The following is a 12,456-nucleotide window of genomic DNA, read 5'->3' as shown; positions in this document are numbered from 1 at the left end:
CACTTCCGGAAGGGGCACCTCTTTCATTGGTGGTCAGTGAGAGGAGCAGAGGATGTGACTGCACTATATGTGGCGGCACCACAAAGCGCGGCGTCACTCACGTACAGTACTACTTCTAGTGATGTGGGATGCACGCCTCACGGCTCCGGAAGCGCGTCATATCACTTGTTACGGCTAGCAGTGATAAATATGTAACTGGACATTGACCATCTCATTAGGCAAAAGCAGGCCCATAGTTCCCATTGAAATACTGGTCAGTTTGTTGATTTAAATTTACTTGTTCTTTATTTTAAATATTGTATTCCTGTTTTGTTTTGTTTTTACTTTAAAATAAGATATGTGCAGTGTGCATAAGGATTTGTTCATAGTTTTTTTTATAGTCCGGCCCTCCAACGGTCTGAGGGACAGTGAACTGGCCCCCTGTGTAAAAAGTTTGGGGACCCCTGGACTAAACCTTTCCCACCCTAAGTGACTTTGCATCAGAGACTTCCTTGCTTGTATATTGGATTAAAGGTTTTGATTTCTACACTATAAAATGAGGCAGACCAGGAGCTTGCTCTCTCTCAGTTCCTGAGATTAGCATTAGAGGGGAGAGCAGAGAAAAACCACGTGGAGGAGAGGAGAAGCAGCCAAGATGGCAGAGTGCTGAAGGAGAAGCCAGTTTGTGCAGAGTTTGTGCAGAGAGAAGGAGATGGGGAACAGAGGTGAATAAGGCTGGTGAGGTACAAACCTTTGATTCTAGGAAACTCGGATAAGTCAGTGGCTTTGGGAGCCCTGAATGGAAAGCTAAGTGTTTTCTCACTATGTGTATTTCTTGCCTGCCTGGTACAAGGTAGGATTAAAGCTAATGGCGCCTGACCAGGCAGTGGCGCAGTGGATAGAGCATCGGTCTGGAATGCGGAAGGACCCAAGTTTGAGACCCCGAGGTTGCCAGCTTGAGTGCAGGCTCATCTGGCTTGAGCAAAAAGCTCACCAGCTTGGACCTAAGGTCGCTAGCTCAAGCAAGGGGTACTCAATATGCTGAAGGCCCGTGGTTAAGGCACATATGGGAAAGCAATCAATGAACAACTAAGGCGTCGTAACAAAAAACTGATGATTGATGCTTCTCATCTCTCTCTGTTCCTGTCTGTCCCTGTCTATCCCTCTCTCTGACTCTCTGTCCCTGTTTAAAAAAAAAAAAAAAAAAAAAGGCTAATGGCCCACCAGTTCTTGGCTCCATTGTTTCATAACCTTCAGTTCCAATCAAAAGTGAACCTGCATTGGCCAGGCAGCTGTGATGGTGGCCATGGCTACTGGCTTTACAGAGAGCAAACAGGTCAACAGGTTCATAGATTGGGAAAGAAAGTTGACCTCTGTTTTTATGTGCTGCTAAGTGAGCTCCAACTCCTGGGGACCCTAAGTGAGCCGTCCTCAGCAGCCCTTCTCCTGCAGGTTCATGCCTATGCCTTCTATCCTATTGGTCTTCCTCTTTTCCCGCAGCCTTGATTTCGCCAACATTACAGTAGTCTTTTCCTAAGAACCCTGCCTTCTCATGATGTGCCTGAAGTAGGACAGCTTCCCTTTAGTCATTTTCGCCTCCAACAATGTTTCATACTTAATTTGTTCTACGACCCACTTACTTGTTGGTCTTTCCTGCGGTCAAGCGTATCCGCAGAGCTCTCCTCCAGCCGTATTCCAAATGAATCCATTTTTTTCCTATCAGTTTTTTTCCATGTCCAACTTTCCCATCCGGACATCGTACTTGGGGATACTAATTGAATTTACAAGGACCTGAACGGTACATTTAGGGAGAGGGTCTTCCCAAAGTGCAGGGCCTCTGTTGGGCTGGGGGTAAGGTCAGCGAGATAAACTTGGCAAAGTGAGACCTGGTTTTTCGTACGTTTTCTGTTGCCCAAGGGGAGTCCCTTGCAGGGATGTCGTGCAGAAGCAGGAGCTGGATTGGCTCGGTCGCCAAAGCCCCGGCCAGTCTCAGCAGAGGAAAGGGTAGGGCGGGAGGGGACGCGCCCCGCGAGCTCCCTAGGTGGCAGTGTGCGTGCGCGCTGAAGGCTGCGGGCGGCCGTAGCCACCGGCGCCGTCCGGACCCGGAGCCGCTCTGCACCCGGGAACCGGGGCGTCTCCGCAGCAGCCCAGGCTGCCTTCTGCCTCCCTCTCTCCAGGGCCTCCCCTTCTCCAACCAGCCTGCCGTTCTGCAAACAACGCTTGGGTTTCTCCAGGTTTGTTTGCAATGAAAATACAGCGTGGAAAAGCCGCAGCTGAGTTTGTAAACACCATTACCTTACCCCTTGCTCGCAGAATGGATTCATAGATTTGTTTTCACTGTCAGTAACTGGTTCCGTGGTGAGTCATCCCTTCCCGGTCCTGGGACAAGCATTCTGTCAATGATCGCAACGGAAGGGTGATAAGGCTTTCAGGACTCAACCAGGCTGACTTTCCCAATTTGACTGTCACACTGCAGTCAACGTTTAATCACCCCACCCACACCACAACCAGAGGAGCTGGAGGCAGGGTGCTAACAAGGTGAGTCCTATCCTCCAGGGGCAGGGGGCACCCCGCAATTCTCCCCTCCTGGACCCCCAAAAAGCTGCTACTTCAGAGGCCTGGAACACAGACTAACGCGCCCTTTGAAGAAGGCAGCATTGAGGTCCTAGAGACATAAGCCCTACAAACATGGTGGCTACAGTCATGAAAAGAGCATAGACAATGGGGACCTGGGTTCAAGTGTCCTCCTTACCATTTATTTACCAGAGTAAGTTATTCAGCTCTTTTTATTTTCTTAATTTTTATTAATTTTAATTTATTGTGTTTACATGGATTCAAGTGTCCCACTGAATATAACTCCCTCACTCCCACCCCGTAACCCTTTTTATACCCCCTTGTCCACCTCCCCCTACTCCCTCCCCCCATCCCTCTGGGGTTTGCTGTCCTGTTATCTGTATTTATGTGTTATATATATATAGTTTCACTAATCCCTTCACCTTCTCTGATCCCATTCTCTCATCCCCCTTCCCTGTGACAGCTGTCCCTCCGTGCCCTGTAACCCCACCTCTGCCTCTATTCTGTTTCTCAGTTCACTTTATTCATTAGATTCCACATATATGTGAGATCATATGATATTTGTTCTTTTCTGCCTGGAGAATTTCACTTAGCATAATAATCTCCAGGTCCATCCATGTTGTCACAAAAGGTAAGGTTTCCTTCTTTTTCGTGGCCACATAGTATTCCATTGTATATATGTACCACTGCTTTTTAATTCACTCGTCCACTGACGGATACTTGGGCTGTTTCCATATCTTGGCTATTGTGAACAATGCTGCCATAAACATGGGAATGCATATCTTCTTTTGAATCAGTGATTTGATATTCTTAGGATATATTCCTAAAAGTGGGATAGCTGGGTCAAAAGGCAGTTCCATTTTTAATTTTTTGAGGAAACCCCATACAGTTCTCCACAGTGGCTACACAAATCTGCATTCCCACAAGTTATTCAGCTCTTTTGAGTCCCAGTCTACAAACTGACCCTACCGCAAGGATACAGAGGATTAGGTGCTGCTAATAATAATGCAACAATAAACTCTGAGTTCCCTGTATTCACAACTGTAAACTTACCTTTGCCTCGCCCTGTATGTAAATACAACAGGAACCAACCATATGGATTTCACCAATACATGCCTGAAGAATGGTAGAGAATTTGGGGCTGGGTTTAGAGATTGGAGACCACATGTACATGCTCTCTGCAGTGAACACTGCATTGGACCCTTTCCCACAGGCTCCTAGTTAATACCCACAACTCTGAGCTCAGCGTTTGTTTCCCCATCTTCAGATGAAAACTCAAAAATACATATTAGAGTGTCTGTAGAAAAACAACACTCTGGTCTTCCGAGGGCTCAGGTTTGGAGGCCCTGCAGCCATGAAGCTTCTGCTTGGAGTTATTTGAAGTCTTCCTCTGGCTGCTTCTTCCCTGCATACCCACCTGTGAGTGAGACAGCAAGCCAGCTTGGCAGTGCAGCGCAGAGGTGGGTGCAGTGATCCTCAGTGGGGAGCCCAGGGTGTGTCTTGGGGGAAGGGGAATTCACAGGAGCTCTTTTCAGGACCTGTGTTAGCACCTTTGTGAGCCGAGTACTTTCAAAGACTGGTCACCCGCTGTCTTTGGGGTAGGAGAAGGGGGAGGCGAGAGGGAAAGGGAAAAGTGAGTAGCAGGAATGCACTCACAGGACGTCTTACAGTTGTGTCCTTTTTGGAAAATAAAATACAATTATTAAGGTTCAACTTTTTAAAGAATAACTCCAGTATTATTTATAACCTTGAAAGAAATTTTGACTACAGTCGTTTAAAAAAATAACTCCTCGATTTGTCTTATAATTAAACTATGTCTGCTGAACAGAACTGGTCTCAAAGTAGAATGAAGTCAAGTGGAATGGATGGTGTGCTTGCTTTCTTGCAAGAGTTTTGATGGACTTCGACTGGTGGATTGGTAAGGACTTATTTAAAACAGCTTCTACTTCAACTGTTCATACCATCCCCACCTTCCTTTCTTGTTCCTTTGTTCTCTATTGCTCCCCTCTGAGAAAAAGAAATTACTGAGTTCTCGTGTGTCAGCCCTGTGTTAGGTTTCCCCACCTAATTTAATGCTAAAATGGTCCTATGACATTCATATCATCACTTTAAGGAGGAAGACACAGCTCAGGTTCACTCAGGATTTAATGACTCCCCCAGAGCTGAGTCAGACTTTCAGGCACTAACCCTTCTTCCCAACCCCTCACTCCAATCACCATCTTAAATTCTGACTTCGATTCTACTATGGCCTATAATCCAGAGTAACAGATAATGGGTATCCTGTGAAATATTGTGACCTTGAATTTGCCACACCCTATTGTTTATTATTTTATTAATCTTTATTTTATTGCATGAAAGGTAAGAGGTGAACATTCCTTCTTGAGATAAGAGGACTCTCTATAATCATTAAATGAATGAATACAGGTCCAGGTCCAGGTCCCAACAGAACTCCATTCTTCACCCAGGAGACCCTAGTGTGTTGAAGTGGTTATCCTTTCCTTAGAGTTGTTCCTCTTGAACCAAATGGAATGTTCTGGTTCTGCTGAAGGCAATGACACTCCAGAGCCCAACTACACAGTACCCCGTGATCAGTGTCAGGACAAGAATCATTTATTTGCTCTTTGGAGGGTAGTTTTAACGTGAGCTCTGTGCATCGATATAGAGAAAAAGACCATGAGTGTGGGTAGGGAAATGATATCATTTCTTCTTACATTTTGGCCTAGGATGAAAACATGAGTGACCTCACTTCTGTTTCCCTCAGTTTAAGATGTCAAGATATTAACAAGGGTTTCTGTGTAGAGTGGGAGAAACACAGAGAAGGAAAACACTGTCTTCTCCAGCACAGGAGAGGTGAGAGAGACTGCTACTGGCCGACTCTGAAAGGCCAGCCTCCCTTTCCTCCTTGGTGTGGGAATCCCAGACTACATTGTCCAGCCTTTACTGCATGGGCCACATGCCTGAGAGGGATTGTGTGGGACTTGGGCAAGTCTTTTTTATTTTTATTGGTTTCTTTTAGCAAAGTCTTTTCATAAAAAATAAAAAAATAAATAAAAAGCTCTTTTCTTCTCCCCATTCTTCCGTCTTGCTGCCTGAGCATGGATGTGATGGCCGGAGCATTAGCAGTCGGCATGGACCAGGAGGCCACCTAGTGGTGGAGCTGGAAGTTGGCACAGGTTTCTGATGGCCTTGCAAAGCTAACCACAGAGTCCTGGAATGCTTAACTCTAAGCTTTGACATAAAGAAGAAATGGAATTTTATCTTATCTTAGCCTAAATTGAGGGAGGGGGAATGTGTGGGGAAGGGTCTTCATACTTTGTGTAGATAATATGTCTAGTCCTAACTGATAGCAAATTTTTGTGGAAACAACAAAATCTTCTTTTACTGGGAACTTGTTTTGCTCAATGTATAGGAAGAGACCACAGCCAGAAGGAGAAACATTGTGTCACAAATCGCACCTTTCCTGCATTATTAAAATGCCACATTCAGTCCATAGGTCAGAGTAATTGACTGACTACATGCATGTTTAGTATGCATTGTTAATGTGACAGGCCCAGCAGAAACTGCCCTGGTAAGTCCTGCCTCTCTTGTTTCACAATAACTTAATAAACCAAGCAGGGTGTCAACAATATTTCAGAAGCCCCTCTTCCATTGCCTCCCTAGCAGTGCAAGACAAAAGAGGAATAATCATCTGTCACTGGCCCTGATGAGAGGATTAAGTGACGTTAACACATGCTCAGTTTTCATATCCTCATCCTCTCTTAAACTTTAAACCAACCTGGCAATAACCAACTTGTCTTCATTTTATACATGTGTAACCTGAAATGCACAGAGATGGACCAGCTGACCCTTACACAACCAGCCAGTAAATGCTGGAATACTGCTCAGTAAATAGTGTTGAATGAGTGGATAAAAACCCATGCTCTTTTCACTACTTTGCCGAGCATAAATGTAAAACACAGATGTCAGAGAAAGAAACTGATGTATAACATCCCCATTCCTAAATATCTTTAGAATGAACTAATAAGAATAGATGTGGGTGGTTCCCTGGAGCCAAAATTGGATGAGAAGATTTATCTGTTCTGGACTCCACACATTTATCAATCTATTCACTGGCCAGGCTTCTAGATCACACTATTGCTTCTCAGGTCCTCCCTGTACTTGACCATGGGCTCAACAAAGCACCAGCAAAAAGCAGAAGTACCAGACACCTCTTCATACCCTCAAGGGTTTGCTGGCAAGAGCAAGGCCTCAACCAATGGACACTTTGGCTTTTAGATAAAATTTCGTTATGAATCTATGACCTTAAACAAGTCACAAATCACTGAGTCTCAAGTGACTAATCCACAGATAAGGGTTTTAGTCAACAAATATAGGAGCTTAGCACTATGCTGAGCACAGAGGATGCAGAGAGAGAAGGCACAGCACTTAGCCTGGAGGACTCGAGTCCTATGAAGGAATTTACACACAAACATAATATAATGGTCTGGTTAATGCACAACTGCTATCCTCTCCCTGAAGGGCCTCATTTGGGGAGCATGAAAGTACTGACCCGGCTCAGAAGTATGGTGACAAGTGTTCTCCTCTGTCAAACCCCACCCTGGTACCACCACCCTCTCTGGGAACTTATGAATCTTCTGGTGTTGCCCGCTGCTATCCTTCCACACGCCCTCATGCTCTTGGCACTCTGTGGTGCCCCCAGAGGGACTCCTCTCATGCCCCTGACACTTCCAGCAGAGTCTGAGTCCCTCTCTGGGTACTAGTCTCCCAAACCATCAGGGTTTCTACAGTGGCCTAGTCAGTCCTCACTCCCCAAAGGGTTACTTTCACTTCTTTTTTTCAAATGGTAGTTTTCCCTGGCCTCTAGCAAAAGACAGGACAAAATCCAAACCCTCAGTAACATAAAAAGGAGAATCCAGATTTTAGAAACGGATGGTCTTCCTTCCCATTAAGGAAGAAAAAATGATCTTACTCAGGTTGGAATGGTACCAGTAAAGACTTGACAGTCTAGGTAACTTTTCAACCAAAACGTTCAGGATGATGAGCTATGCTCAGATAATCAGCACTAACATTTTTTTTTTTCAGACAGAGGGAGAGTCAGAGAGAGGGATACATAGAGACAGACAGACAGGAATGGAGAGAGATGAGAAGCATCAATCATTGTTTTCATTGCAACACCTTAGTTGTTCATTAATTGCTTTCTCATATGTGCCTTGACCGTGGGGCTGCAGCAGACCGAGTAACCCCTTGCTCGAGCCAGTGACCTTGGGTCCAAGCTGGTGAGCTTTTGCTCAAACCAGATGAGCCCGGTCTAGTCGGTGGGTTTCTCCGAGGCTGTCAGGTGCTGAAACAGGTGGCGCCCCCAGTGCGTCACCTACGTACCTTCCCCTGCAGGAGATAAACTGCATTCAGTTGAGTTTGCAACATTGAGAGGAGTTGGAGTGATCAGAAGTTGATTTCTCCATAAAGGTTTATTGAAGTCAAAATGTCTCAAAAAATCTGCAGTGGTTCTGTGGTAGAGATGCAAGGGGGATGAAATGACACAAATCATTTGGGAGTTGATTAAAGAAAAACTCATTTTTCCCTATGTGGAATTAGACCTGCACAGCTATGATTTAGGAATAAAGAATCGTGATGCCACCAATGACCAGGTCACCAAAGATGCTGCAGAAGCTATAAAGAAGTACAACATTGGCATCAAGTGTGCCACCATCACCTCCGATGAGAAGAGGGTTGATGAGTTCAAGTTGAAACAAATGTGGAAGTCGCCAAACGGCACCATCCGAAATGTTCTGGGTGGCACTGTCTTCAGGGAAGCTATTATCTGCAAAAATATCCCCCGGCTTGTGACTGGGTGGGTGAAACCCATCATCATAGGTCGTCATGCTTATGGGGATCAATACTGAGCTACTGATTTTGTTGTTCCCGGGCCTGGAAAAGTAGAGATAACCTACACACCAAGTGACGGATCCCCACAAAAGACATACCTGGTACATAACTTTGAAGAGGGTGGTGGTGTTGCCATGGGGATGTATAATCAAGATAAGTTAATCAGAGATTTTGCGCACAGTTCTTTCCAGATGGCTCTGTCCAAGCGTTGGCCTTTGTATCTGAGCACCAAAAACACTATTCTGAAGAAATACGATGGGCGTTTTAAAGACATCTTTCAAGAGATCTATGACAAGCAGTACAAATCCCAATTTGAAGCCCAGAAGATCTGGTATGAGGATAGGCTCATTGATGACATGATGGCCCAGGCCATGAAGTCAGAGGGAGGCTTCATCTGGGCCTGTAAAAACTATGACGGCAATGTCCAATCAGACTCCGTGGCCCAAGGTTATGGTTCTCTTGGCATGATGACCAGCGTGCTGATTTGTCCAGATGGCAAGACAGTAGAAGCAGAGGCTGCCCATGGGACTGTAACATGTCACTACCGCATGTACCAGAAGGGACAGGAGACATCTACCAATCCCATTGCTTCCATTTTTGCCTGGACCAGAGGGTTAGCTCATAGAGCTAAGCTTGATAATAATAAAGAGCTTGGCTTCTTTGCAAAGGCTTTGGAAGAAGAAGTCTGTGTTGAGACCATCGAGGCTGGCTTCATGACCAAGGACTTGGCTGCTTGTATTAAAGGTTTACCCAACGAGCAACGTTCTGACTACTTGAATACATTTGGGTTCATGGACAAACTCGGAGAAAACTTGAAGATAAAACTAGCTCAGGCCAAATTTTAAGGTCATTCCTCGGCTGAGGAGGGCAAGTGTTTTTTTTGGAACTAGGTCCACTGGTTTACATTTTTCTGTATAACACTCAAGGGAGGGGCAAAATCAGTTTTGTAATTTGTTTAGGAATCAAAGATGATCTTTTCTATAAGTTTACAGCCATTTTTCATATACATATACAGTTCTGCCACTTTAAGGATGTGGCTGGGAACTTTTAAATTTTAAATTTTATTTTCTACTAGTGGCTTAGGAATGAATTACTTTAGTGCTGATTCGTACTCACTGTCACTTTTTCTCATGTCCTGAGATAAATGACCAAAATGAAGATTGCTTGAAAGGTAAACCATAGCCACGGTTTTGCTTCCTAAAACTGTGTAAAGTAGAAACTCCCTCCCCTCCCCCTTCCCCCGGCAAGAGGCGCCCTATCGTGTGAGGTGGAGCCGTACCCGAAACTTGCGCAAGAATCCGAGTGGATGGCACAGCGCGGCTAAAACGTGTTGAAGACACAGCAGTTATTTGTGTAAAGAGCTTAGACTACATGTTTCAAAATGTTTAATATTTTTGCAGCCACCAGAGAGTTCGGAACCAAGAATAAATAGCACCTGGAGGTTTGTCCTATGTGTATCTTCTCCTCCTGGCCCTGTGTGGCCTAAGCATCTGCTACCCTGAACAGCATGTTTTATTCACGTGCAATAACACAAGCTGCACCTTTTTTTGGACTTCTGGCCCGTTTTATTTCCTTTATATAAATGTGGTTTTTCAGAAGTTGATTTGAAACACTATTCTAGTCTGTTCTTTATCTAAACTATTCGTTTTAATTAAAATTAAGTGCTAATAAAAAAAAATCCCCAGATGAGCCTGCGTTCAAGCTGGCGACCTCGGGGTCTTGAACCTGGGTCCTCTGTATCCCAGTCCGACATTCTACCCACTGCGCCACCGCCTGGTCAGGCACTAACTTTTTTTTTTTTTACATTTCCAGCACTGTGTGCCAGGACTAAGCTAAATATTTCACAGCTAAGCACTTTAATTCTCTCTCCAACAATCCTACTATAGAATCTAGTATAGGCTGCATTTTCAGATGAGAAAACAGAGGCATCATTAACTTTCCCAAGGTTAAATTGAGTTGAGTCCAGCTCTTCCTACTTGTGAAACCAATAGGCATGGCCACCATCACAGCCGCCTGGCCCATGCAGGTTCGCATTGGATTCGGACAGATGGTAATGAAACAACAGAGCCACGAACTGGTGGGCCATTATCTTTAATCCTAGCTTGCACCCAGCGGGCAAGTAAAAATACACACTGGGCTCCAAAACCCACTCATTCAGTGCTCACAAAGCCACTGACTTATCCGAGTTTCCTAAAATCAAAGGGGTCTGCCTCACCAGACTTATTCACCTCTGTTCCCCATCTCCTTCTCTCTGCACAAACTCTGCACTAACTGGCTTCTCCTTTAGCACTCCGCCATCTTGGCTGCCTCTCTCCTCTCTTCTACGTGGCCTTTCTCTGCTCTCTGCTCTAATGATAATCTCAGGAATCAAGAGAAAGTAAGCTCCCGGTCTGCCCCACTTTATAGCACAGAAATCAAAACCTTTAATACAATATACAAACAAGGAAGTCTCTGATGCAGTCACTTATCTGAGGCATGATGGGATTCCTCATGAGAGTGCACCACCCCATATCAAAAAGGGTGGGAAAGGTTTAGTCCTAAAACCAAGCCCCAGGCTACAAGGATCCTGCCTGCCCACAGCCCACCCCCAACACACATTAATATCACCTGGGCGACGGGCTTCCATGTGGGCAGCACCATCTTTTTTTTTTTTTTTTTTTTTACAGAGACAGAGAGAGTCAGAGAGAGGGATAGACAGGGACAGACAGACAGGAACGGAGAGAGATGAGAAGCATCAATCATCAGTTTCTTGTTGCGCATTGAGACACCTTAGTTGTTCATTGATTGCTTTCTCACATGTGCCTTGACTGCGGGCCTTCAGCAGACTGAGTGATCCCTTGCTCGAGCCAGCGACCTTGGGTCCAAGCTGGTGAGCTTTTGCTCAAACCAGATGAGCCTGTGCTCAAGCTGGTGACCTCGGGGTCTCGAACCTGGGTCCTTCTGCATCCCAGTCTGATGCTCTATCCACTGTGCCACTGCCTGGTCAGGCATCCATGTGGGCAGCGCCATCTTTAACAAAGTGAGAATAATATATTTTATCTGCCCAATACTACTCCAAGGTCCACACCTCTAACTACTATTCCAGATTAAACTATGAAGCTTTTATCTACTGCTTTGAGGGTCCCACCAAATATCTTCCTTTGTTCAGAATGCCCTCCTGTCCTTAGTTTAGATAGCCTCTAGTTACTCCTGGGCTTCAGGTTGTATTAGTCAGCTTGGGCTGCGGTATCAAAATACCACAGACTGGAAAAAAAAATACCACAGACTGGGTGGGTTAAACAACAGAAATTTATGTCCTTACAGTTCAGGAGGCTGGACGCCCAAGATCAAAGTGTTGGCAGGTTCGGTTTCTCCTGAGTCCTCTCTCCTTGGCTTTCAGAGAACAGTCTTCTCAGAATCCTCATGCGTGCACTCCGTGCACTCCTCAGTGTCTCTTGTGTGTGGTCAAGTTTCCTTGTCTTGTAAGGACACAAGTCAGACTGAATCATGGTTCACCCTAATGCAGTGATTCTCAAACTTTTTGAAGTCAGGGCACATTTAAAATCCTACAAATAATTGTAGGCGCACTATATACAAATTTCTGAGAAATATGTTGTGAAGCCAGTATCCACGGCCACCATCACAGCCGCTTGGCCCATGCAAGTTTGCATTAGATTCAGATAGTCGGTAAAGAAACAACAGAGCCAAAAACTGGTGGGACATCACCTTTTACCCTAGCTTGCACCCAGCAGGCAGGTAAAGACACACACTGGGCTCCAAAACCCACTCATTCAGTGCTCACAAAGCTACTGACTTATCCGAGTTTCCTAGAATCAAAGGTTTTTAGCTCACCAGACTTATTCACCTCTGTTCCCCATCTCTTTCCTTCTCCCTGCACAAACTCTGCACAAACTGGCTTCTCACTCAGCACTCCACCATCTTGGCTGCTTCTCCTGGCCTCCTCCACGTGGCCTTTCTCTGCTCTGTTCTCTAATGCTAATCTCAGGAACCAAGAGAGCAACCTCCGGGTCTGCCCCC

The 12,456-nt window shown here is 45.3% G+C and overlaps 1 pseudogene; it reads left to right on the top strand.

Moving 5' to 3' along the window:
- Positions 1-7,903: 7,903 nt before the first annotated feature.
- LOC136330367 (isocitrate dehydrogenase [NADP] cytoplasmic pseudogene) lies at positions 7,904-10,085 on the top strand (annotated as a pseudogene).
- The last annotated feature ends 2,371 nt before the right edge of the window (positions 10,086-12,456 follow it).

This window comes from Saccopteryx bilineata, chromosome 1 (assembly GCF_036850765.1).
Source record: "Saccopteryx bilineata isolate mSacBil1 chromosome 1, mSacBil1_pri_phased_curated, whole genome shotgun sequence".
NCBI lineage: Eukaryota > Metazoa > Chordata > Mammalia > Chiroptera > Emballonuridae > Saccopteryx > Saccopteryx bilineata.
The sequence above is the reverse complement of the archived record's forward strand: the minus strand, read 5'-3'. Positions and strand labels throughout refer to the sequence as shown.